This window comes from Peromyscus maniculatus, chromosome 9, assembly GCF_049852395.1.
Source record: "Peromyscus maniculatus bairdii isolate BWxNUB_F1_BW_parent chromosome 9, HU_Pman_BW_mat_3.1, whole genome shotgun sequence".
Classification (NCBI taxonomy): Eukaryota; Metazoa; Chordata; class Mammalia; order Rodentia; family Cricetidae; genus Peromyscus; species Peromyscus maniculatus.
Window position 1 is genome coordinate 22,208,771 of NC_134860.1, and position 25,996 is coordinate 22,234,766.

Sequence of the window (25,996 nt, forward strand, 5' to 3'; positions counted from 1 at the left end):
TCCTTCCTATATGAAGGGACCCGTAAGGCGAGCTATGCCATAGTGTCAGACACTCAGGTGGTAGAAGCACAGGCATTGCCCACACACACCACTAACCAACAGGCTGAGCTGATAGCTCTCACCCGTGCCTTCCAATTGGCAAAGGGACAATCTCTAAACGTTTATACCGATTCAAAATATGCTTTTCATATCCTCCTGTCCCATGCTGCTATTTGGAGGGAGCGTGGACTTCCTACAGCAAAAGGAGGATCCATATCTAACTCAGGTCAAATAATGGCCATGTTGGAGGCCTCCCACCTCTCCAGGGCTATAGGAATTGTCCACTGCCGGTCTCATCAGACTGACAGCTCCATCATCTCTAGGGGAAACAACCAGGCTGACCAGGCAGCCAGAACAGCGGCCCTCCAGGGCCAAGTCTCACCTCACCTACCACAGGGAATCCATACAGTACAGCCTACACCCTCACAGGAAACTCCGGACACCAGACAAATTCTTTCCTATCTACACCAACTCTTTCATCCTAATAATCTTGCTCTGTCTCAATTCGTAAAAGCTCACCTGCAGCCCACCTCTGAGGACCTACAGTTTTTAAGAACGATTACTGCCTCGTGTGAGATCTGCCAGAAAACAGATCCCAATACCAAGTACAGGAGTCAACCTTTTCCCACCCACCAGGCTAGAGGTTCCCTTCCAGGGGCTGACTGGCAGCTTGATTTTACCCATATGCCCACTGTCAGGAAAGCTAAATATCTCCTCGTGATGGTGGACTCATTTTCAAACTGGGTGGAGGGATTTCCTGTGTCTAATAAGCGGGCCCAGACAGTTGCAAACCTCCTTCTCCGAGAGATTATTCCTCGGTTTGGAGTCCCTGCTTCTCTCCAGTCTGATAATGGTCCAGAGTTCACTTCCCAGGTTTCTCAGACACTAGCTAAGGCTCTTAATATCTCATGGAATTTCCATATTCCATACCGCCCCCAGTCCTCAGGAAAGGTGGAGCGTACCAACCGGTCCTTGAAAACTATTCTTACCAAGATGTCACAGGAACTTCATCTTGACTGGGTAAGATTATTGCCTCTAGCTCTCCTCAGGCTCAGGGCTCTTCCTAAAAAGCCTCTTTCAATCTCTCCATTTGAACTAATGTATGGAAGGCCAGTTCTAACACCAGGTCTTTTTTCCAAGCCTCCAGTTGTTCCAGATAGTCTGTTAACCCCTCTTTTATGTCACCTAAGGTCTATTCTATGGAGCTATGTGGACTGCTCACTGCCTCAGCCGTGTGACAATCCTTGCCCATCTCCAATACACATTGGGGATCAGGTTCTTCTCTTTCCTCCAGGCCAGCGCCCTTTACCCCTTTCCCCTAAGTGGCAGGGACCCTTCAAGGTAATTCTTGTAACCCCCACAGCTGCTAAACTCGAGGGCTTTCCTCACTGGGTCCACCTGTCTCACCTAAAACCTTTTATCTCACCTCCATCCCAGAAAAATCTCTCTTCATATACAGTGAAACAAACAGGGCCTCTCACTCTCAAGCTCCAGAGGACATCAGGATCCACTGCCTTGTCACCAATTCCAGAGGAATAAGGTATCACCCCTCCCTTTCCCAACCAGGGCCACACAGAGCCGGAGGCAAAAAGGACCATCAAAAATATCCAGGCGGTAAGGAATAATGTAATACAACAATTTATCATTGTTCAATACTCAGCAACTGATCACCTGTGTTTCCTAAGTGCTAACCTAATAAGAAAAACAGGTGCCTTAAATGAACCACCTCTAATGAGGCTTGTCTCAGATAGAAATTAAGCAGAGTACTAAGGCCAGATCTACCTCAGGTAAATGTCACATGCCTCTATCTGGGCAGGCCAGATCTACTTCAGACAAATGCCAACTCCAAAATAAAATAATAATGATTCTTTCTCTCTAAGCTCTTTCTATGTCAACAGTATCTTGTTAAACAGAAAGTCCCCAGCAGCAGCACGGGAGGTCCCCAACCACAGGACGAATGGACAGCTGCAGAATGAGGAGATGGCAGAACGTCATTCCAGGACCTCCACCATCATCCCAGGACTTCACAAGATACCCCTCACCTCCCCCCCAAGAGCCAACCAACGCCCACTATTCAACTGGAAGCAGTCTTTGAGAGAAACGTCGCCCCCGTACCCAGTCAACCACAATTTTTTTTTTTTTTAAATAAAAGAGTCGGGAATGAAGGGTTTATTTACCAGGTGGACACTTCCGCCTAGCCATTTCCGGATCAAAACGTCTCTCGTAGCCAGGATACCCAGCGGGCCCGGACATCTCCGCCCAGCAAGTTCCGGGTCCGCCGGGTATCCTGGCTACGAGAGACGCTTTGATCCGGAAATGGCTAGGCGGAAGTGTCCACCTAGTAAATAAACCCTTCAGTGTTATTGTTATATTGAGACTTCAAAAGTTCAGAGTTTTAACAATAATCAATGGAGTTCTGATAAACTATTAATCTAGACCTGGTAAACCACTGAATACTATTATCATAATCACAGCTCAAAAATTTAAATTTCTTTTGATTGTTTTCTAAGTAGACTTAAAAGGTCTTCTCGTTGTGCTGAAGTCACTTCTGTCCAAGCTATCTACCCAGCCCTCTGGACAGAGGAAAGTGCTCATGCTTTGAACTCCAAACCACAGATTTTGCTCTGACTCAAAGGCATGAGTCTACTCCAGCTGTTTACAGACACTGGTTAACTGCTTTTCTACAATGTAGATTTCAGTGCACATTACAAACAGTGGTTATACTAATCTATCTAAAACTTGTATCTCTTTTGGTAAATTAAAAAAAAATTCACATAAGCTCCGGGGACCTTTCACAGGTCAAATGGACTCCAGCTAAGTACTCCAGTCAACAGCTTAAGCTTTCCCACCTACTGCCTACCCATGAGGTTAGGAGTTACTCTCTCTCTCTCATTTCACTGGTCTTGGAATCCCCCCCCTTTCCCCCAGCTACCATGACTTGGAATTTTCAAGTGTACACCCAAGGCAAAGATTTTCCTCTAAACTCCTTAACTTAACCTTCTGTAGTCAAAATCTGTCCCAGCAGATTTCCAGTCAACTGTAGATTTCAAATTGCTCCAAAAGCACTGGCTCTTGGTGGAACCAATGAGTCCTGGACTTGCTGAAGGCTCATGTGAACTAGATGCTTCTGATGAATTTCCTGCAGGCCTGAGCCTCTGCCTTGAACCAGCACTCGGGACTGATCCAATGTGGCCTGCACTTCACTAGCTTCGGGTGGTGGTCCTACAGAACCTGGGCAGAAATCGAAACAGATGCTTCCCAGGATGACCTCCTCTCACCCCTCCAAGCCTTTGATCAGCATTCCAGCCCTACTGGGCCCTGAAAATGGCGGAAAAACTTCAGCTAAGAAACAGTTACAGAAGAGATGCTGTCACCCTTCATTGCCAACAAATGGCTAGAATGTCAATGCTACTCTCCCAAATTCTGGCACCCATTTCCCTCTACCACAAGAGCCATTCTTCATCACTGTCAAAAGGAACAAATCTCTGTGTATTATGTCTATTAGCATACCAAAGTGCATGCTTGTTGTAGGACAATTTTTTTGTACACTGTGAAGATGTGTCTCTGTTTTACCTCACCTACCTAATAAGGCACCTTCTGATTGGTTTAATAAAGAGCTGAATAGCCAATAGCTATGCAGGAGAGGATAGGTGGGACTTCTGGGAAGAGACTCTGAGAAGGAATCTGAGAGGCAAGGGATTTGCCAGAAAGGTGTGGAGGAAGTCGGACATACAGTACTGAGGAGGGGTAAAGAGCCCCGTGGCAGAATGTAGATTAATATAAACAGGTTAATTTAAGTTATAAGAGCTGCTGGGAACAAGCTTAAGCTAATGCCAAGCATTCATAATTAATAAGAAGTCTCTGTGTCATTATTTGGGAGCTGGCAGTCCGAAGAAAGTCTGACTATACATGCTGACCTCCAGGATTTCTCAGTATCACAACTATGTGTGGCTGTTCTTAGCAGTTCTCACTCAGCCCCCTATCCTAAACTTCTCTGGCTCATTGGCTTCCCTGTCCTAGCTTCTCATTCCCATATAACCCTGCCATTTTGGCCATGCACCTTCGTGGCTCTCTCTCTCTCTTTTCTTCTCTTGACCCCTTCTCTTGGTCGTTTCTTTCTCTTCCTGTCTTGCTTTCCCCCTCTCATGGGCAAGCCTAGTCTGCTGACCATGCTCAGTCTACTACTTTCTCTCCTTGCTTTGGACTCTTCCAGATGCCTCAGGGTGTACTCTCCTTTACATCTACAATAAAAACTTTCTACTCAACCACACCTTGGAGCAAGTATGTCCTCTGTTTATACATCTGCTGTCAAAAACCTCAGTTTATACAAAACCTAGTTGCTGAATATGGTTGTTAATATCATGGGTCATTTTGAGTGGGTCACAGAGTGTCCAGACACTTTGTGAAGCATTATTCTGGATGTCTCTGCATGAAATTAACACATGCATAAAAGGACTGAGCAAAGCAGATTGCCCTTTTGATGTTAATAGGCCCTGTCCAATAAGTTGGGGTCTGAGACAAACAAAAAGTTAGATTCTTCTATGAATAGGGTCAAATGCCTTTGAGCTGGGAATCTGTTCCTTTTTAAGTGCATGTGTGTGTGTGTACATGCTAAAGCATGTGTATTGAGGTCTGTCTTAGTTAGGGATTTTATTGTTATGAAAAGACACCATAACCATAACAACTCTTACAAATAGAACATTTAATTGGGGTGGCTCACTTACAGTTTCAGCGGTTTAGTCCATTACCATCATGACTGGGAGCATAGTGGCATTCAGGCAGATACTGTGATAGAACTGAGAGTGCTACATCTTGCAGGCAACAAGAAGTCAACTGACAGTCACACTGAGTGAAGCTTGAGAAAAGAGACCTCAAAGCCCGCCCCCACAGTGACACACTTCCTCCAACAAGACCACACCTACTACAAGAAGGCCACACCTCCCAACAGAGCTCCCTTTTATTGGGAATGGAACTGTGTAGGCGTTCCTTGGTTATATGGAACTTTGTAGGCAGGTTTAGGTACCTGCCAGCCGGGGAGGAGGCTGAGGGTGGGAGCCACGCGGGCCTTTGGAATTTGCCCCACGTTGAGTGTCAGATATTGGTGAAATTATTAAGGCCACTACACATAGTTAAAAGGGGATTTATTTAATGGCGTAACTTACAAATTAAGGGATAGGTAGGTTGCGGAGTCTGGGGAAGGTGTATTGCAGTTCAACGGTGTTCTCTAGAGCTCTGCTCGGTCCACCTCCACCTTTCAGGGTCCCAGAATAGAGAGAGTGCTGGCCCATCCTGATCTCGGGTCTCCAGGTGCCTCCCTTGGTCCCGCCTTGTAGGTGTGACAGTTGCCAAAGTCTCAATGGGGGTTGGAACTTCCAGATCAAAGCTGGAATGGCTACCCACTACAGGCTTCTGGAATTCTATAGTTATGAAACCAAGTCTCTATAGTACACACACACACACACACACACACACACACACACACACACACACACAGAGCACTGCTTCCATTTACCAAACAATACAATACGGATAGCACTGATGTAAGTGTCTGTGCTTAAGTTTACAACAAAGACATTTGAAGTATTTAGCTAGTGAGTATTATTTTTACATTAGACTGCTAAACTGTTAAGAAAAAAAAAAGACCGAGTAGTATTTCCCAGAAAACAGTTAAATTATACTTCTTAATTGAAGCTTTAGGAACTATGACTCTATTAACTGTAGATTTATTTTGCAGCAAGTGTCTAGAGTAGTGTTCCCTACAAATTACAATTTGTGTTCATTTCTTAACTTGTAGAAATGCAGTTACTTCAATAGTATTAATCAGCAAAAGGTAATTCTTAAATTATGCCTTAGAGTAAACATTTCAGATTTATAAACAATGAGGTGGTACAACCCTGCTCATGATCATTGTAAATTATATATAAATTCAATTTATTTTCCCTCAAAAATCTCATGTTACCTAAATATCTTGATTAGGCCGCATCTGTGCGTCTTTACTGCTTTTGTGTTGGTTTGATTTGTGATGGTTGACTGTCACAGGTGGATGATGGGTAAGACTGTGTGCCTTGCGTTTTCATGTGTTCATCTGTCCACTGTCAGCTATGTGAGAAAGGGTACTCCCTGGACTCTAAGTCACTAATACTAAACTGTGGGCGTGAGCCTTGTTCTGTGCCATTCTTCCTTGGTAAAGCCCACTGTCCTTCCTCCCATAGTCACCCATCTTCCTGCCTGTGGAACAGAAGCAACATCATAGAGCCATCTTCCTCCTTCTGTTTCCCTGCCCCAGGGGCCCTAGTTGATCATTATTCAATCGTCAACAGTGCTGTTGCCATGTGGTCTCTCCATCATTTTATGGAGGCCTGTAGCCCTGGTCAAGACAGACTGGAACAAGACAGCCAGCTGACCTGTCATTGTCAGATGCTCCTCTCAGCATTTTGGGCACTTCCAGGAGTTGGAACTGCCAGTCATTTCACTTTGAACTCTTTGAAGATGGGATTTCCATTATCATGTAATGGCCACATTCTGTTCTTTGTTCCTGTGACTGAGCTGCTGAATATGTCCTCCTGTTACCTCAGGCTGGCCCTTCATTTAGAGTCCCCTGCTCTGACTAAGGGCTAAGTTGCCCCTCACTTTACCTTTTGACTATACTCAGTAGGGTCTTGCCAGGACAGTCTTCTGGGCTGTACTAGAAAAGGCCATGAATAAAAAGAATTACCAATATCTGTTAAAGCGGTATAGTCAAATGTCACTACATGGCTTCTAATTACACCAAACTCTCGTTCCTGAAAGACTAATAGGAAGTGTCTATGGCATAGTTGTTTGTCAATAGAATTTCTAATGTCACCATTTAACCTACTATCGAATTCAGTACTGACAGTCTAAAAGAATTACATATTAGTCTGATAAATTGTTGAAAAAAATCTTGGTGTTATGTTTTAAGTTAGTTTATAAGTATGTAGACATGGTAGAAGACTAGATGGAAAGTATTCTGCTTTGAAAGTCACCCTAGTAAATATTATCGCCACTCCTCTCTCTCTCTCCTTTCTCCTCTGTCTCTGTCGCTGTCTCCTCTCTTCTCTTCTTTTGAGCAAAACAATATGAGTATAATTTGAAGACCACAGGTCATTTTTTAAAAATCAGTTCTCAGATATAATTTTGAGAAATTTTTCTTTCTAGTGTCACACTCTGGACCATCAGTAGCAGAGCTGGGTCCAGGTCACACCCACCCTTTGATAATGCACTACAGACAAATTTCCAATTCGATTAATAGGAACTTGATCTTTCCTATTGTGGCACACAGAAATGGATGTGTAATCTAACAAGGACACATTCTGTAGCATATGCTTGGTCTGCTGGGTCCATAGCGCCTGTGCTGTTACACAAGCACAGATAAGCACAAAGGTGGGAGGCAGTCTCACTGCTCAGCAAAACCCTCACAGAAGGTTTCTGTGCAGGATGGAGACAAAAACTGTCCACCATTGTCCTGCAGCCTAATTCATTGGGCTAAGTCAGTATGCATATTTTGTAGGGGACCATTAAATCATTGCTTTGATTTATTTTCAAAAGGTAAATTAATAACTCACATCGTCCCCAACAAAAGACAGTGACTCAGTGTGCTTGTCCATCTATCTACCTGCTTGCATAAAGGATCATTCACACAAAGCCCTGCTGCCATTCGCCCATTAGTACATCATCTCTACATTAAGAGCCTCTCAATAACTAATCTGTCTAACGCTGGTAGGCAACTTTGACCTTCAATTTCTTGCCACGTGAATAACATTGCATCATATCTGCACAGAACAATGTAATCATCTTTTCTATTTGCAGCACTAAAGACAGTCAACAGTATTTGATACAATCAGCATGTGTCTTGATAGGGAAGGCCCATGGTGACAAGCCTAACTGAATGTAGTTATTCGGCTGTCATGAAATGCACCTTATGGTGATAAACTTCCACCATAAAATTGGAAGACTATCACATAAACATGTTTCACGAAGAAATACACTAACAGAATTCACTGCTGGGTGATTGTCGGAAAACAGTGTTGTATTTATTGTGCCACGGTGTTTACAGTGTGGGCCAATGTTCCGATGCTCATTACGTTTTACAATGAAGTAATTACAGGGTGGTGATTTCTTCATTCTGGCCAACAATTTTACCTAATTAGTGAACAATAAATTGAAACAATTAGATTAAGGAAATTTGGGTGGACATGGCAGGCAGGCTGATTTTCCATTTATAGACTCATTGGGGATGTTTATACATTTTTTTATCTTCATGGTAAATTGTGTTTTCCTACCCCTGGGTCTCTTTTACCTGTCCCAGTTCTCTCTCTCTCTCTCTCTCTCTCTCTCTCTCTCTCTCTCTCTCTCTCTCTCTCACACACACACACACACACACACACACACACACACACACACACCCTTCCCTCTGCCGCACTGTTTTTATTAAGTAATAAAATAATGAATGTGTTAATGGAGTGGCTGAAGGACCCGTGACACACTGCTGAGTCTAGGAATATAATCGTCTAGTGAAACACTTATATAGCTCCTAAACTGAGAATATAAAACTTACTTCAAGACATCTGCCCTTAAATTTTATGATCACTCAGGGAATGCTGCTCCTATCCTGGTGCCTACTCTCTAGCTAGAAGAACAGGAGGACCTTCTGGGAATTCACATGAAGAATCCAGCCTCCTTGGTTGTACTAAAAGAGAGCTTGAGGATGGGACTAGTCAGAGTTTTCTGTCACAGTTGCAATCACACGTCTGGATATTGTCCTCTATGTCTTAATGGATTTATACTTTGAGGGATAGCCTTTCAGCCCATGTGCAATAATGACAGGTTGTACTTTTTTAGGGGAAAAATTTCAGGAAAGACTGGAATCTAAGGGTCTGAGGAAGCCAACCCAGCCATTTAACATACCTAGCATGTGTTAACTGACAAGTAGGTTTTAAAGCAAAGTCACTGCTAGGAACATAAAGGATATAAATTATATTAAAAGTCCAACTCAGCATATCACCATCATGAATGTATATGAATTCAGCACACAGCCTTGAAAGGTGGAACACAGTGAGTGACTGTCACTTGGAGGAATGAACCATGATCACGTGGGAGATTGCAGGATAGAGACAAGTCATGGAGGCTTAAACACCTCATAGTGGCCTTCAGTAAGATCTTTCTGTAATATGACAGCTTAAACTCCCATATCATCGTGACAGTGCAGTCCATATATGCCATGGAGCTCAGATAAGGTCACTGTGCAGGAGGCATACTTCCCTATGAAGCTACAAACCTAACTTTCCATATGTTCAGCCATAATTCAGTGACATTTAAGTAGTAAATGAGAAAAGGGCTTAACATAACATTGAGTACATGGTTATGGTTTAGTCTTACTATATCGCATGAGTGTATTATTCATATGCATATGGTAGAAGTTTCTGGAAGCACTAAGGAGATCACATCTCTGGCCTTGCTAACAGTGTGGTCTGGGCTTTATTGTTTCCTTCTACCCCAGTATCTTGCTCATTAGTATATGGACAACAAATTTGTAAATCAATGACCGTTATTTGTATGTATGATCCTTTTGGCTCATAATACTTCAACTGATGACCAGTCACTGAACATACACAATGTGTTAGGCACTATGCCTATGTTTTACACTTTTTGTTAACCTCCACAACAAATATAATTATGTCCATTATATACATGTGGACATCTTAGAATATGAGAAAGACTAAATAGGTCATTGGGACTTCTATAAGATAAAAATGGTAGATTTAGGATGAAATCCTTTCCTGTAAAATCTCCATTCTTGGCAAGGGAAACACTGGCTTTCCTTAATAACTTTCCTGACTTTGTAAGTTAAAAATCATTGACTAAATTGTTCTTCAACAATTTCACAGGTATAGATAGCAAATCACATTTCTGCTCACTTCATCCTCTCTCACTGCTACCTCCTGCCATTGCCTTCTCCTCCTTGCAGATCCTTTCCCACATTCCAGTTTTCTTTGATATTTTTAGTGAAAGTTACTCATTTCTTAAACTTTGTTAACTGTCCCCTGAGCAGGACTGTGAGCTGGCACCACACAAGGCTGAGTATGTTCCTTCTACTAGGGTCTAGGGATAGGTAAGGGAACATCAGAGAGTCCCTGCCTTCATTGAATTTATGTCCAAAGACAAGAAATGATAAATAATTAATAGTACAAATACAAACATACACATGCTTCTATAAGAGAGTCTTTGCTCTTAGGAATAAACTATAAAGAGATATGAATAGCAATCAGCTGGTGCTGTGGATATCACTGTGTATGCTGTGAATGTGTTGCTCTGATTGGTTAATAAATAAAATGTTGATTGGCCGGTAGCCAGGCAGGGGTATAGGTGAGACAAGCAGAGAGGAGAATTCTGGGAAAAGGGAGGCTGAATCAGGAGTTGTCAGTCAGACACAGAGGAAGCAAGATGTAAAGACAGAACTGAGAAAAGGTACCAAGCCACATGGCTAAACATAAATAAGAATTATGGGTTAATATAAGTGTAAGAGGTGGCCAATAGTTAGCCTGAGCTAATGGCAGAGCAGTTTTAATTAATATGAGCCTCTGTGTGTTTACTTGGGTCAAAGTGGCAGCAGGGCCATGGGAGCTGGGCAGGACCAGAAACTTCAGCTACAAGCTGGGGTTAGAGGGTGCAGAATAACCAGGGTGCTTCTGCAGCAGGAGTGCTGGGGAGTCTTTTTTGGAAGCAGTTGATGGGCTGTCATGGGAAAAAGAACGAGGAGGGAAACATAGGGACAGGACTGTAAAGGGGAGTATTCCTGCTGGTTTAGGACAAAAGCGCTAACTGAATCTGAGCTACAGGGAGTAAGAGAAGGCAAAGCAACATGAAGGGCAAGTGAGACCATTTCATGCTGTAGATCTGGGTTTTCTTTATACCTTGGTAAAGTTTGGGAATGGCTAGAAGTCAGAATAAAGTATGAAGCATTAGAGGAATCCCTTCAGTTATCAAATTACAGCTTTAAGAGGATGCAATGAAGGCTGGCCATCTTCACATTGGTGCTGGCGATTATTAAGGAGATGGAATCAATTGATGTTGTCACTTACTATATACAAATAAAGAGTATAGCTTTTCTTTATAAAATTAGATACAGACTAAATGTATGTATGCTGCCTTCTTTATGTGGTAGTCCCAGCTCCTAACTGTAATGGTGTATTCAGAAGGGAAGTTTTGGAGAAGAAATTAGGCCATGAGGGTGGAAGCCTCAAGCATGGCATTAGTGCCTTCATTACAGGATCCCCGAGAGCTTTCCAGCCCTTCTTCTACCATGTGAGGACATTGAAAAGGACATCCATAAACTAAGAAGTTAGCCTCCATCAGAAAACATCTGCTGGTGCTTTGGACTCTCAATATCCAGCAAGAAATAAGACACTTTCATGAGCCACCTAGTTTGTGGTATTTTTGTTCTTATAACCTAAACTAATTAGGACAGAAATTGGTATACAAGGAAGCATACTGTTCTAAAATAAACCGAAGTGTAGGAACTTGTAAGTGGGATAGAAGCTGGGAGAACTTTGATGAACAAGGTTCTGTAGCAGTTCTTTCTTTTTGGTTCAGATGGGTCCACATGCATCCCTCCCTGATCCAGAAGTAGGGATCATGGGAGCCCAGTGTAGACTCTCCCAAGGGAAGTGGTTGGGGTGGGATGCCCAGGGACAACTTGCCTGGCCCCAGATCAGCAGAGGCAGAGCAACCAGTTAAGTACTTACCATTATGATAGCAAATGCACTTCAAGTTTGACATTCAAGAAGGTCACTTGGGGCTGCTCTGTGTCCCCGTTTAACAGGTTAAAGAACTATACATACACATTCGAAAGTGCTATTTCCACCTGCTGGTGCTCACTGTTCTGTGGGAGTGGGTAGAAAGCACCCGGGGATTAGCACCTTGGGACTAACTCCAAGATGGGCTGCCTGGAGTCTGTGAGTGCTGTCTAATAAATACACTATAAAATAAAACTGGTAAGAAGAACAAAAAGTGTAGTGGAATCTACTCCACGTTGCACATAAAGAAACATTTTTGTGCATCCATCTGGCTTGGTCTACTAGGGCCAACTGCTAATAGAGTAGACACCTCTGCCGAACGCATTTGGCATCAGGAGAACAAAGACAAGCTCTTCTGTAGATGGACCAGTATCACAGGTGCCACCTCTATTCCCTGACACGTTTTAGCCCAAGAACTGCTTCAGGCCTGACAGAAACTTGCTACAAGGGTCTGTCAAGCTAAGGTAGAGTCTTCAAAATTAGAATGAAAGCTTCACTTGAGAAAACCAAGACAAACCTCAATCAAAGCCCCAAGTTAGTTTGTGATCTTGGGTAAAGCTGTGAAATGTGTTGAGTTTTCAAATCGTGTATGTAAAAGGGAGATCATGATGCCTAGTGGCCGGAGGCTTAACTCAAATTAGTATCCAGAGTGACAGGCATATCAATATATAAGTGACGGTGATTGTTATTCTCTTTTGAAGGCAAACTTGTTAGCATAACAGTGGGTGTGGCAGGTGGATATTGAGTTTTCAGAACTTTATCTGAATGTGTTCTAGAGTCATCGGGCCAGGATCACACATCTGTTCTTAATTACCTCTCTACCCAGACACTTTGGATTTATTCTTCTGTCCTCGAAATGCCTAGAACTAAAGGCTTTCAAAGATCAAAGATTTAGCTATTAAGACTAGAAAGGTTCTTCCTAGAGCCCTGCTGAAATGAACAGGCTTTTTTGAGGGTGGATTATTGTCACCAGCTTAGGAACTGACTTTCACCCTTATCACAGAATGCCGCGTTTTAGGGATGCCATCTTGAGAATTTCTAGAAATGGTGCAATCACCTCCAAGAGGCCTCCTCTTAACTACCTGGTGAAGTAGAAAACACTTGAATGACAGAGATGTCTCCCCAGGAAGTGCTCCTCCACATCACCAGAATCCCACAGTGTCAGGTCATGCAAAATCCTTGTCTTATCCATACAGGAGCATCCTGTGAAGAGCTCAGAGCCATCCTGGTTTTGACTTGCTTGGACTGGAGGCAAAGCAGAGCCCAAGGTTCACAGACATAAATTAGACATGTAACTACAGGCTAGGTTCCCTAGGAACAAGACTTGAGGTGGAATCCAGGCACTTCCCCTGTGAAAGGACAAGAAAGAAAGCAGAAAAGTGAAAGAGCACTGACTTTCAATGCATACCTAACCTGCGTTCATACCAGGTTGGTGGGGGGGGAGCTCTGGAGGTAAAATGCCCAACTAGAGTCATCTGATTTGGGACTAGAAGGTCAGGCTTCTTCTCTAGCCAGTCATTGGCTGGAACGTCCCTGGACGAAGCAGCAGTCTTTGGATGAGCTATCTTTTGAATGACATGGCTGTTAAGGCAGTCTTCTAGAATTGCCCCCATCCTGAAGGAAGACTACATAACATACCACAGTGGCTCCCATATGAAGTAGCTTATCCATCCAAAGTGATAACATTTTGAAGAACAGCAGAAATTTCTATTAACCTCCAGATTCCCCATCCAAGAATCTCTCATTCCCACTTAACCTTTTACCTATTGCTTCTAGTACATTCTATTCACAATAAATATCCCATAGTCTTGTACCATCTTCCTTTGGAGCAGCTCTTCCTAGGCACACTAGAGATAAGGGTCCCCTTGAGTATAATCTAGGGGTTTGTGTAGGTTGTTAAATAACTATTCTTGTGCAAGGCCCCTGCAAATAATAGGACTCATGTCCAACTCTATGTCTCAGCTTTGGAGCACAACAGATACGGGAAAGACTGAGAAGGGGCAGTGCTGTGGTTTGAAAGAGAATGGCACCCCAAAGGGAGTGGCACTATTAGGAGGCGTGGCTTTGTTGAAGTGGGTGTGGTCTTGTTGGAGGAAGTGTGTCACAATGAAGGCAGGCTTTGAGGTCTCATATATGCTGAACCCACACCCAATGTCTCAGGCCATTTCCTATTGCCTTTGGATCAAGATGTAGAATTCTCCAGCACCATGTCTGCCTGCATGTTGCCTTGCTTCCTGGCATGATGATAATGGAGTAAAACCTCTGAACTGTAAGCGAACCACTACAATTAAATGCTTTCCATGGTCCTGGTGTCTCTTCACAGCAATAGAAACTCTGACTAAGACAGGCAATGAAAGGAAATTTAGTCATATAGCATACAGGGTAATGAATTTAATTCCCCAAATTATCAATCCTCCAAACCCCAGATCCTAGCATGTTTCTTTTGATCTTGTTTAGTGATAATTTCAGGGTAGATGAACACTGTATTGACTAAGAACTAATTAATGTGTTCAGCCCTTTAATGTGCCTGACTTGCAAATTGCAACTTTTGGGGTTTTTCTTTTCTTTGAAGTATGACCAAAGCCAAACCATTCTTGAAATACTGCCCGTGGAGGTAATGTGCTTTGCTGCTCCTGGAGGTTCTGCTGGCTCTGGGAGCAGAAGAAATCTTTTTCCCAGCTGTAGTTCCCCAGAGCCATTCTTCAAGAACAGCCTTGCTGTCTAGTTATGATGCATCATGCCAGGTCTGTGTTTCTTTTTATCACTGCCTGCTCTATTGTAGCTACTGGGATTCCTTCCCACTTCAGATGTGGGGTGTCTAGGGCCCCCTCACTGGAGGTAGGCTGAGGATATTGTACCATTCCCAGCTGGCCTCCCTGAATCCTGTTTATACCTCTGTAAAATTTTTCTTAAAGTCTTCTCAGTTGTCTCACTGGTTCTGTCTGTGTCGGCATGCAATCGCCGACCTCTGTCTACTTGGGACCTGGTACTGCTTTGCCCGGAGAAGTATCTCAGCTGGAAATAATCCTTCCCTTCTGATATCATGGGCTGACATCCACATTTCAAATTCCTGAAGCAAATAGAGTAATCTTCCCTCGTCATATGACAGTGTGCTGTCCCTTTCCACCCACTTCTCTCCTTAAGCAAGAGTTATCATCAGTGGGGGAGCTTTCAGCTTATCCTGGGCACCGGGCTGGAGGATGGCTTCCAGAAAGCATGACAAATGCAGAAGAATGTCAAGCTGTGACAGTCTCAATGGGCTGAAATTTCAAAAACCGTATGCAAGGAAGACTTTGAAGTGCCTTATTCAAAGGCCGCCAGAGCCTTTATCATAACAGGAGGAGGTTCCACTGGGGCTGGTAATTAGTGCATGGATAGGTCTTCACCCCTTATGCAGAATAAGGTGCCATGGCTGGAATGTGCCCTGAGCCCAGATGTGATTGCACAAAAGCCTCAGCCTCATTCCTGGAATTTATAACAACATCAACTGTAGTTTTATGAGATATGGCATCATTTTTTAAAAAGGCTTGGACCCTTATAGAGCTATTCAAATAACCGTTGAGTCATTTGAACTGAAATAGGAGTGAAGCCAAAGTGGCAGCTCATAAATTAGAGGTGCTGTTGTTTCAAGGAGAGGACATGAGGGCTGCAAGCAGCCGGAGCTCTTGCTTCCTAACAGTTGTGCTCAGAGTCATAGAGAAGCAAGGGGGGAACGGGTAGCATTTGGCCTTCAATTTGACTTTAGAGGTTAATTAAAAGCTGAAAGGCCCCCAGAATGTGTGTGTGTGTGTGTGTGTGTGTGTGTGTGTGTGTGTGTGTGTTCTATTCTTTATTCTTTTATTCAGTGAACTTTTTTTTTGACTGAAACTATATATAGGGGTTGAGGGTGAGAAACTAACAAGGTGGGGCCACTAAAGAATGTCTAGTGAACCATGGAAACATGATGTATCATGCTGAGTTCTTAGGGGAGAATGTGTGGGGAACCATGGACCACAGAGGAAGAGGTACCAACTAGCACTGGGCAGTGTGGCTTGGGCCAAGTCAGAGACAACCAGCAGAGGATGTGGGCCCAAATAGAGTGTCACAGGTGGGCAGAGTGAGGAGGATGAGCCCAGCAAAGGGAAGAGAGAACTTTGTCATGTGAAGAATCAGAACAGTCCAGAGAATTTGAGAAGGTTCTGTGGGGTTAGGGTGAGGTTTCTTGGGGACTTACAGGAAGTGATGTTTGGTTCTGGGGTGTATAGAACATTATTAACTCTGAACTTTAGTCTCAAAGCCAGTGGGTCTTAGTCTTTGGCAGGATTTTCTTTCTGTTGAAAGTTCTTATTATTTGGTCCTAAAATTTGTTTTTTGTTTTTTTTTTTTCAAATGTCTGGGGTGAAATGAAGACATTTATATTTGTAGAAGAAATTTGGGATCATCATGCTTTGGTTTAGCTATGAAATGTCTTCCAAATGACTAGTGAAAGCCTGCTCTCCAGCTAGGGATGCCGTGAGGCGATTGGAGCCTGCATGTGTTAACTTCATCAGTGGATGGAGCCATTGATGAATTCCTATCTGAAGGAGTAATAATAAGAAGTAAAATTGGAGGAAATAGGTTCTGGGGGGAGGAAATGTGAAATGTGTATCTTGCCCTAGGAAACTTCTTACTCTCTCTGCATCCTGACTGTCATAAGGTGAACAGCTGCTGCCTTACCACAGGTCTAAAGAAATGCCACCAGCCAAATATAGACCAGAATGTGTGAAACTATATGCCAAAATGAATTTTTCCTCCTTTAAGTTATTTTTCTCTTTTTTTCTCAGTTATTTTATCAACACACACACACACACACACACACACACACACACACACACACACTTCGAGAACTTCCAAAAGTAATAGAAAGTTTTGGGAGTCAGGGATGCAGGGAGCTTACCCACCACCCCCACCGTCCTCGGAGTTTTCTTGAGTGTGAGCAGCAGGAAATTTTAGATAGAAGGATTTAGATTGTGGAGATAAACAGATAGAAAATAAAGGATAGCCTTGAGAGGGCCTAGAACCTATTCCAATGAGCCCTGACTGTCTCTGCCCCAGGGTATTTATAGAGATGCCAAGGGGTGGAACAAAAGACCTCCCCCTAGCACAGCCAAGTGCAGACCATCTCAGACACCTGCACTTAGGCCTGTGGTCCTAATCATCCTCTCTATGTGGACCTGCTGGGTAAAGCCATGAGGTACCTGAAAACAGGCTCCAACAGGGGACCACTTGAATGGAGAGGATCTGAAACAGTACCTTTCCCTCTCATTCCTTGTTCTTCCTTAATGAGATCAAGAGAGAGGTCTCGTCGGGCGTGGTGGTGCACGCCTTTAATCCCAGCACTCAGGAGGCAGAGCCAGGCGGATCTCTGTGAGTTCGAGGCCAGCCTGGGCTACCAAGTGAGCTCCAGGAAAGGCGCAAAGCCACACAGAGAAACCCTGTCTCGAAAAAACCAAAAAAAAAAAAAAAAAGAGAGAGAGGTCTCCTGCTAACAACCCATTGTTATAAAGGATGTGTGACCCTTTCTAGCTGGTGTCAGTGTGGACATTTATAGCTATCAGGAGCACTAAGGACTCCAAAACATAAATGAATAGATTAGCAAAATCAAAGAGAGTATGTTGTGGGACACTAGAATCTAAAAAATAGTGTCTGGCAGAGTAAAGCTTCTCCCATGGGAGCAGAACTCCAGGGACAGAGAGAGAGAGAGAGAGAGAGAGAGAGAGCAGTGCTATGCTGAGCAACCTTCAAATTTCCTGATATTACAGGGGGAAGTAGAAAGTATGGTGAATTATATTTACTTAATTTATGTGTATTTTTTAACTAAAAAGTTTTTTTTTATGTGTACAGGTGATTTGCCTGCATGCATGAATGTACACTATGTGTATATTTTGTGCCCAGGGAGGCCAGAAGAGGGCATCAGATCCTCTGGAACTGGGATTATAGATGGTTGTGAGCTGCCATGTGGGTGCTAGCAATCAAACATAGGTCCTCTGAAAGAGAAGTCAGTGTTCTTAATCTCTGAGCCAACTATCCAGCCCCCTCCTTTATTTTTTAACCAAAGCCTTCCTTTTATTTTTTAACCAAGGGGCATTTATTTGCTAGGTACAAAGGTTTCTGGTCTATAGTTCAAAGGGAAATTTTTGAATGCAATGATTAAGGTCAATCACACTTTTGTTAAAAAGCATGTCTTGTTTATAAAAGGTACATTTTACACCTCACTTGCCTGGATGGGATAAGGATCAAGAAGTTCACAATAGGACTTAAACAATTTTGGAGAATATTGTGACAGTGTTGAATCTGGTGAACATACAGTAGTTTGGTTTTCTTTAGATTTCATGAACACCACCCTTCCCATTTGCTTCTCCGTGACGTATTTGTTGTTGTTATAAATCAGGCTCCCTTACTCAATACCTTACTTGCTTCATGAAACATAATTGGCGGTTGTTGCTCTAATGATAAGGATCTATGTCTGCATATCTGTGGCCTCATGACACGTTGATGTCTAGTACATGAAACAAGTGACCTGCAAAAGCAAGGAGCATAAAGTACAATCAAAAGCATGCTTTTCTGAATATGGAGAGAAAATAAAAAGGGAAAACAAAATAAAGGGTTTTAGAGACACAGAAAAAGGAAACTGGATAATTTTGTTTTTATAAGAGAAAAACCCCTGTAAAAAGCAAGCAAGATATTTGTGAGCCTTTTTCATCAGAATGAGGTGAGTGAACAGAATATGGACTGGGGAATGTAGGAACCAGGGCTAGTATCTGGGCACAGCTTCATCACTCTTAGGATGATGGGGTTAGTTAGCACAGGACACGGGATGGCACCTATAGCCTAGTGCCAATCCGGTCTATCTCCTGTTTGTGGAGTCATAGACAGCCACTCGTTCAGCTCTATACTGCTCATGACTGCTTTCATGTGGAATATGGAGCCTAAAAAGGCACTTCAATGATCCTGTACAGATTGTGTTTCTTAATCCCTGAAACTGATGATTAAATAAATTATTGAAAATAACAATTTGGTTCATGAAAGTTGGAATCAATTCATCAATGGCTTTTCAGGTATGAGCATTTACTCTCTTGAGTGAGCGCCTGAGCTAGGAGAGCAGAGCCCCTCTGCCAAGAATTCAAGCCACCTTATTCTCCTTCTGATGGCTTTCCACTATGACCCAAGATCCTCACAGCACCTCTGTCTTCCAGCCATGGAGAAGAAGAAAGGAGAGAAAGAGGGCTTCTGCTTCCTCTAAACAATCAGACAGTTGAACATTTACCTCTACTTAGACCATACAGACCTTGACTGTATCTGAACATGTGGCTGAATAAATATATTACTATCTGGGTGGCCATGAAACCACTAAATAACAAAGAATTGCCACAAGAGACTGGTGGCCTATAAATTTCTTTCAGCTTAAAATCATGTGTCATATTGTGTTGATCTCAAATTGCTATAGCAGAATATCAGAATCTGGTTAGCTTAAAAATGGGAATTTATTTCCTTATATTTAAGAAGCCTGGGAAGAGGTCAAGGTGGCAGACTCTATAGTTCCTCATGAGGTGTCCCTTCCTGCTTCTTACTGTGTCCTCACCAAAGAAAGATGATGGTGTCTTATTTCCAGTGAGATGAATCCTATCAGATCAGGACTTGCCTGTTTAACTGCATTTAACTTCAGCTATTTACTGATTCCAATGCAAGCACACTGTCTGTAGGATTTCAACACATGAATTTGGGAAGCATAACCAAGTCCTGGTAGTTTCTGATACAAATTGAGAGAAATAGAAGAGCTGTGAATTCACCAAAAGACAAGAAAGGGGTTGAAGCTCTGACCCACAAATCTGATTGTGGAAAAGTAAGAACGTCTTGCCAAGACAGAAGGAAATAATAAAGCTTACACTGATAACTCCATAGCACAATTGCTGGCTTTGACATCCGAGAGCCTGGGTTTCAGTCCCCAGTGACACTTTAGCAAGTTATTGAACCAATTTCACCCCAGCCTTTTCGTCTATAAAATGGGGTGGGAATGGTATTGAGGATTAATGAGGTAATGTAACCAAGGCACTTAGCAAAGAATCAGACACATGCTAAGCACACAATTAAGGTAGCCCTTGCTATCTTTATCCACTGAAGAATTATAGTATCAGTTGAAGGAGCAAGCCCATTAAACCCAGAGCCCCATAGCTCACAGCTACCTTAAAGTGTAGATTTCATTGCCTAGTAACCTACACATCCTATCAGTCAAAGCATGATCTTAAGGGTAAACGGCATGGCTGCCACACTTCCCGTGAGAGTCAGAACACCGTGTAGAATAGATAGATAGATGCAGGTGAACTCTCCTTAGGCAGGCATCCCTGACTAATATTTCCCAACCCCTTTCCCCCATTAGGATTTCCTTTAAAAAGCATCTTTTACACTTCTAAATAATTTCTTACCCATGATATTTTAATATCCCAAATATGCTACATGTCTGACTATGTATAGTATGGATATCTGTGTTATACTCTAAAGGAGCAATATTGTTCTCATGGACAGTACCCAGGTGGGACTTCACAGTCTAAGGAAATGCCCAGGGTTCTTCTTACCAAGTAACCAACAACATGGCTCATGGTTTTTTTTTTTTTTTTTTTTTTTGCAAGGGGTTGCTTCACCGTTAACACAAGAAAAACAAGTATGGTGAATTTACTAGATAATAAGGAAATTGTTTACAAAGAAACCCTGTCTCGAAAAACAAACAAACAAAAAAAGGAAATGGTTATTTTTGAAATAAAAGTGATAAAAATTGATTATATGCCTATTGCTTAAAATATTTTCTTAAATTAAAAAACATTACATTTATTTATCTTGTGTGGAAGTGGGTGGGCATGTATTGATGTGGGAGTGAAGTCAGAGGACAGCTTGCAGACTCAGTGGGTCCTAAGAGTTGAACTTGGTCACCAGCCTCGGCAGCAAGCGCCTCCCCCACTGAGCCATCTCAGTGGTCTTCAGTATCTTCCAGAAATTGCAGCATTTCTTGACTACCATGGAATAGATTTGAATGCAACATGAATAATCAATGCTGATGAGCTGATGAGTGTGAATGTTGGACACACAGAGTCAGTCTCCATGAGCTGACTGACACAGGCTCGCTTTCCTTTCCTCAGAGCGAGCTATCCCCTGAAAGAGTGGTCTGACCAAAGCTTGCCCTGCTCCTCACTGAGTGCCATAGCGGTCTTGACACAAGCTTCTACGTGCTGGTTGAGCATCGTTTGAATTATAAATTCATAATTGCTTAAAATACAAAGCTGTTGATAGGAGAAAGATATGTTTTGCTCATTCTTTTCTTCACTTATTTAAAAACACATGGAGAATCATCTATACTTAGAATTGTTAAAAGAAACCATCTCAAGAAGCATTTTACACTTTAGGAAAAGCATTTTTGACATTAATAGACTCTTTCATTTTAAAAGTAAGCCCTTCTTTTCAGTTCATCTAAACATTACAATTCTTTTCTCTCTTAAACATCTTTATTTTACAAAACAGAATCTCCAAACCCAATTATAACCCCCTTGGAAAATAATGGTGCCACAGGGAGATAAGAACGAGGAGGACTAGGGTCTAGCTGCTCTATTTTTTGTTATGTTTTTGTGGCTGTCATGGGAAGACTATAAAAGCTTCAAGCCTGATTTTGGTGAATAAATTCCCTACAAGCTTTCCCTTCACGGAATGGCCACTATTATGGACAGAAGGGGAGTATTTCTTCAATATGTCCATTTGATTTTATTTTCTGTAGCAACCACCTTAGTAACCCACACTAAGATGTCAGAAATATGAAACTGTCTCCAGTTCACTGCCCTGTAAAAGATGCGTGGCAAAAAATAAAAATAAATAAAAAATAAAATAAATAAATAAACCTAGGAATGCCTGAGTAAGTAATTTTATTTTTTATGATTCAAGCTCTAAAAGGTCTTGAACTGTCAGATTTATCGTCTATCCGATTTTATGACTTTTAGTTGTATTTATTCTTAGATGTTTACCGTCAGTGGAGCCCGTGTGTGTGGAGCCTGTGGGCTTCCCGATTGCTAAATCATCTTTTAAGCTTCAGTTGTAGCTTCTATTTAGCACCAATCCCCTGAGACACGCCATTAACATGAATCACGTTGGAGAGTGTTTGGTGCAGTATGAACCCCTTGTTGACTCCATCACTCACTGCCATGGAAGGAAATGATGACCTTCTTGGAAGTATCCATAGGGAAGAAGTAGCCAAGGACTCGACTGCGGTCAGGGGCTTCTGATTGAGGTGTTCCCATTGACTTCTCTCTGCCTCTGTGAGGAGGCCAGAGGTCAACAGAGCTCCGGAAGAGAACAGGAAACCAGGGGAGAAGGAGAAATGTGGCCCCAGATCACAGCTGCTGCTTCTCAGAGGCCTGGCTTCTGCCACCTCCCCAGAGGTTACATGCACAGCAGGCACTTCTCAGCTGCACCACCATGAGCATTTCAATGCTATTCAAAATCTCCAGGCATTTCCTTCTTTCCCAAGAGCAGTCTGTGTTCATATTCTCTGTTTTGCTATGTCTTTTCCCAAACTACTTTTAAAATACCATTTTAGTTCCATATTCAGGTGCTTGCTGATGGAGACCTAGGGCTTCTTAGGTTGAGTTACTAAGTTCCTGAAAGACATGAATGCAATTCCACCAGCCACCACGTTGGTTTTGTCTCTTCTAACACAAGGGTATTTTCAAGTTTACAGTCCAGTATAACCTCTCTGCATAAGCTGAGTTATTAAGGACACATACATCATTACTCTGTAGTTCCACTCTGTCTTTGCTTGTGTTTTGTTGAATTTGGCTCCCCAATCCTCCTCTTCCAGGGGTAGTCTGACAGATGACTCAGGCCATAAATCACTTGCCAGGTAAGCCTGACACCTGAGTTCAATGCCTGTAACCAATATGAAGGCAGAGGAGAGAATCATGTCTATAATGCTGTCCTTATCTGACTTCCAAATGGAACTAGTAGACCTCCACACATCCCACACATATGCAACGCTAAGACTAAAGTTTGAATATGTATCTTTTAAAGCAGCAAATAGAAATTTAGATAAATTATACAGAAGATAATAAAGTTGAAGGGAAAAATAAGATGAAGAGAACAATTTAGACAGAATGTCAAAATTTAGTCTTTTTTTTTTTTTTTTTTTTTTTTTTTTTTTTGATTTTTCAAGACAGGGTTTCTCTGTGCAGCTTTGCGCCTTTCCTGGAACTCACTTTGTAGACCAGGCTGGCCTTGAACTCACAAAGATCCGCCTGCCTCTGCCTCTCAAGTGCTGGGATTAAAGGCGTGCGCCACCACCGCCCGGCTAGTTTTTTTTTTTTGAAAATTTAGTCTTCATAACACTAAATTTTCAGCAGTATGATGACTTATCATGAGTAACAAACCATTTGAAAAGAAAACCTTTCAGGCTGTAGTTCATGTCCCCATATAAATCCCATATAAATACCCACACCACAGGTCTACACTTAGCAGTGCTGCAACCAGCACTCACAAACTGTGTGCCCCACCCCCACCCAGCTCTCTCTTAGGTGCTAACTTCAAGTCACCAGCAGGTTGCTGTCCCTTGATAACCAGAGTGGCTTCTTTTGTGCAGGCCTTATCTGTGTGACAAAACTGTTTTAGTAATGACCAGGAAGTCAAAAAGGACAATCATGCCCTTCCCAACACAGTGATTTCCCTTCGCTATTGCTGGTTTTCTCCGTGGCGGCAGCGGCCCTCCTTGGCCACCAAAGCAGTTCCATCATCACTGTCACCAGGTGCCTTTCTGCCCTCAGCTGTGTGACGTGTGCACTCTTCAAAAGAGCTGGCCAGGACAGCTCGCTCCCTTTTTGCGTCTTCTTGCCTCTCTTCTTCCTCTTGTCTCTTCCCTGTCTGTCAGTCTGTCTGCCTGCCTCTCTCATCCCCACTGGAACACGCTGTTTGCTCTTCCCCTCCCCCAATAAACCTCTTGCACTGTTTACTTAGTGGCACACCTTGGCAGGGCCTGCCAAAAGATACCCACTTTGCCTTTCTTATTTTAATTATTACAATTATTAACATAGAAAAACATAAAATAAGTGAAATACAGAAATATATTATTTTACAAGAAAAATGGAAAATTCCTAGAAAGACACTAGTCATTTTTGTTATTTTTATGAGAGGAGACCAAGAACATGCACTGTATTGGCTTGTGTATTAATGAAGTTATTGAGCTATAATTTCTTCAAGTTTGTCAATACCTGACAAAATCAACTTAAAAAATCTTCATCTTACCAGAGTGCAGTTTGTCAATCTGCCTTCATATTGATCAAGGAACACTTTGTAAGTTTAAATTACATGGGTTAATAAGTATACAAAACAGTCATTAAAGTCTTACTTTTGAAGTTCCAGGACATTTAAAATGCATATAAAAACTCATAGAAAGCTGGGCATGATGGCACACACCTTTAACCTCAGAGTCCTGGAGGTCAGCAGATCTCTGTGAGTTCAAGGCCAGCATGGTTTACACTGTGAGTTCCAGGCCAGCCAGGGCTATACAGGCAGTTCTTCTCTCAAAAAGCAAACAAACAAAAGAAAAATCAAAGGAAGAAAAACCTCCAAGCTGGCACATCAGCTGTCAAGTCTGAACTAATTAAGTTTTGTTTCTTTATCTTAGCAATCTCCCTGCCACTGTTTATTTTGAGTCTGCTGTTCATCTACAAAATAGCAGGTACCACATGGGCAGTGTCTGACGGGAGCAGCAGAGAGCCTGGAAATGGGGGGGGGGGCAGCACACCGTGGAAGAAGAAATGCATACACATAATGGAGAGGCTCTGCATTATTCAATCAGATGCATGCTCCACTGCATATACTGTTATACACCCCATGATACTTCTCTCTGGGCTCTTAGAGAGGCAGGTATGGAACTGTGCCTCAAAATACCGAACACAGCAATTGAAACTGGAAGAAAGTGAGGCATCTGCCACCAAAAAGCCAGTGAATGAATGGATGATGGAGGTAGCAACAGAGCCACCGGAAGCAGCTACCGAAGCAGTGTTTCTGATCCTGGCTGCATGCCTGAGGAACTTCAAACATTGTAGTGGCTCAGCCTGCGTGCCTGTTGATATTGTTTATAAGTTCCTCAAGTGACTAGAACACATGAGGCAATGCGAATACACACTTAACAATCAATACATGACATACATGTCATGTTTTTGAAAGTGAGACAAACCACATATGTGTAAACTAGGGACACTCACACTACACGACAGTTCCTTCATATGATGGTTAGTTTGACTTATCAATTTAATGGAACCTAGAATCAGCTGGGGAGGGAGTCTCAGTGAAGGGTTGTCTAGACTGTGCTGAGCCTGCTTGCGAAGAGCTGTCTTGACTGCCCTGGTTGGTTTCAGAGACCCATCCAGAAAGTGAGCTTCCCTGGTTTGGGGCGTTGGATTGTGTGAGGGTAGAGAAAGCTAGCTGAGGAAGAGGCAGCCATGGATTTATTCTTTCTCTTTTCTTGAATGTGATGTTACTAGCTACTTTGATTTCCTGCCTTGACCTCCTTGGCATGATGGATTATGACCTGAAATTTGTAAGCCAAATAATCCCTTTCTCCTCTCAATTGCTTTTGTCAGAGTGTTTTTTGAAAACAATGGACATGAAACTGGAACACTTAGTAACATTCGGCTGCATCATGTGTTAAGCAGGATGGAGGACATCTGGGAGGAAAGTCACAGATGATGGAGTGGGGGAGTGAGTGGGCACCTCCACATTTCCTAGAGCCAAAGAAGGCTTCAAATGAGTAATGAAGTTATTGTGAGGGGTCTGTGCTCCACCCATCCTTCCTAAGTGTCTTCGTTGTGAAGCTGTGTATGATTTCACAGTGCCTCTGTGGGGTAGGTCATCTCCATTTTCCAGATTGAGGAAATAGAAGTCCAGAAGTAAGTGATTCTTCAAAGATCATAGGATGAAGGATCAGTTCTGCTGGATCCCCGACAGGGGGCGCTAATGCCCTCCTAGGTGGAGAGAGAAGGCTGGGTAGGAAGAGAGACCAAAAGATCTTACTAAGCCACCGAAAGTCACACAGTCATGACGGGGAGAAAGCAAGCAGGAGATGGGAAAGTTGAGGGTTGGAAAATCTCCCTGCT

The 25,996-nt window shown here is 42.7% G+C and overlaps 2 long non-coding RNA genes across 2 annotated transcripts in view; one reads left to right on the forward strand and one right to left on the reverse strand.

Annotated features, from left to right (window-relative positions):
* Positions 1-8,066: 8,066 nt before the first annotated feature.
* LOC143267146 (uncharacterized) lies at positions 8,067-13,877 on the reverse strand. The gene is made up of 3 exons (XR_013042058.1): positions 13,667-13,877; positions 12,935-13,201; positions 8,067-8,199 (listed from the first exon to the last, which is right to left on the reverse strand). It is a non-coding gene; the product is annotated as an uncharacterized LOC143267146 (long non-coding RNA).
* A 139-nt stretch (positions 13,878-14,016) lies between these two features.
* LOC143267266 (uncharacterized) overlaps positions 14,017-25,996 on the forward strand; it is a 55,690-nt gene continuing 43,710 nt past the window's right edge. Inside the window, exon 1 of the long non-coding RNA XR_013042225.1 lies at positions 14,017-14,121. This is a non-coding gene — a long non-coding RNA (uncharacterized LOC143267266). The remainder of the gene's footprint in view (positions 14,122-25,996) is intronic.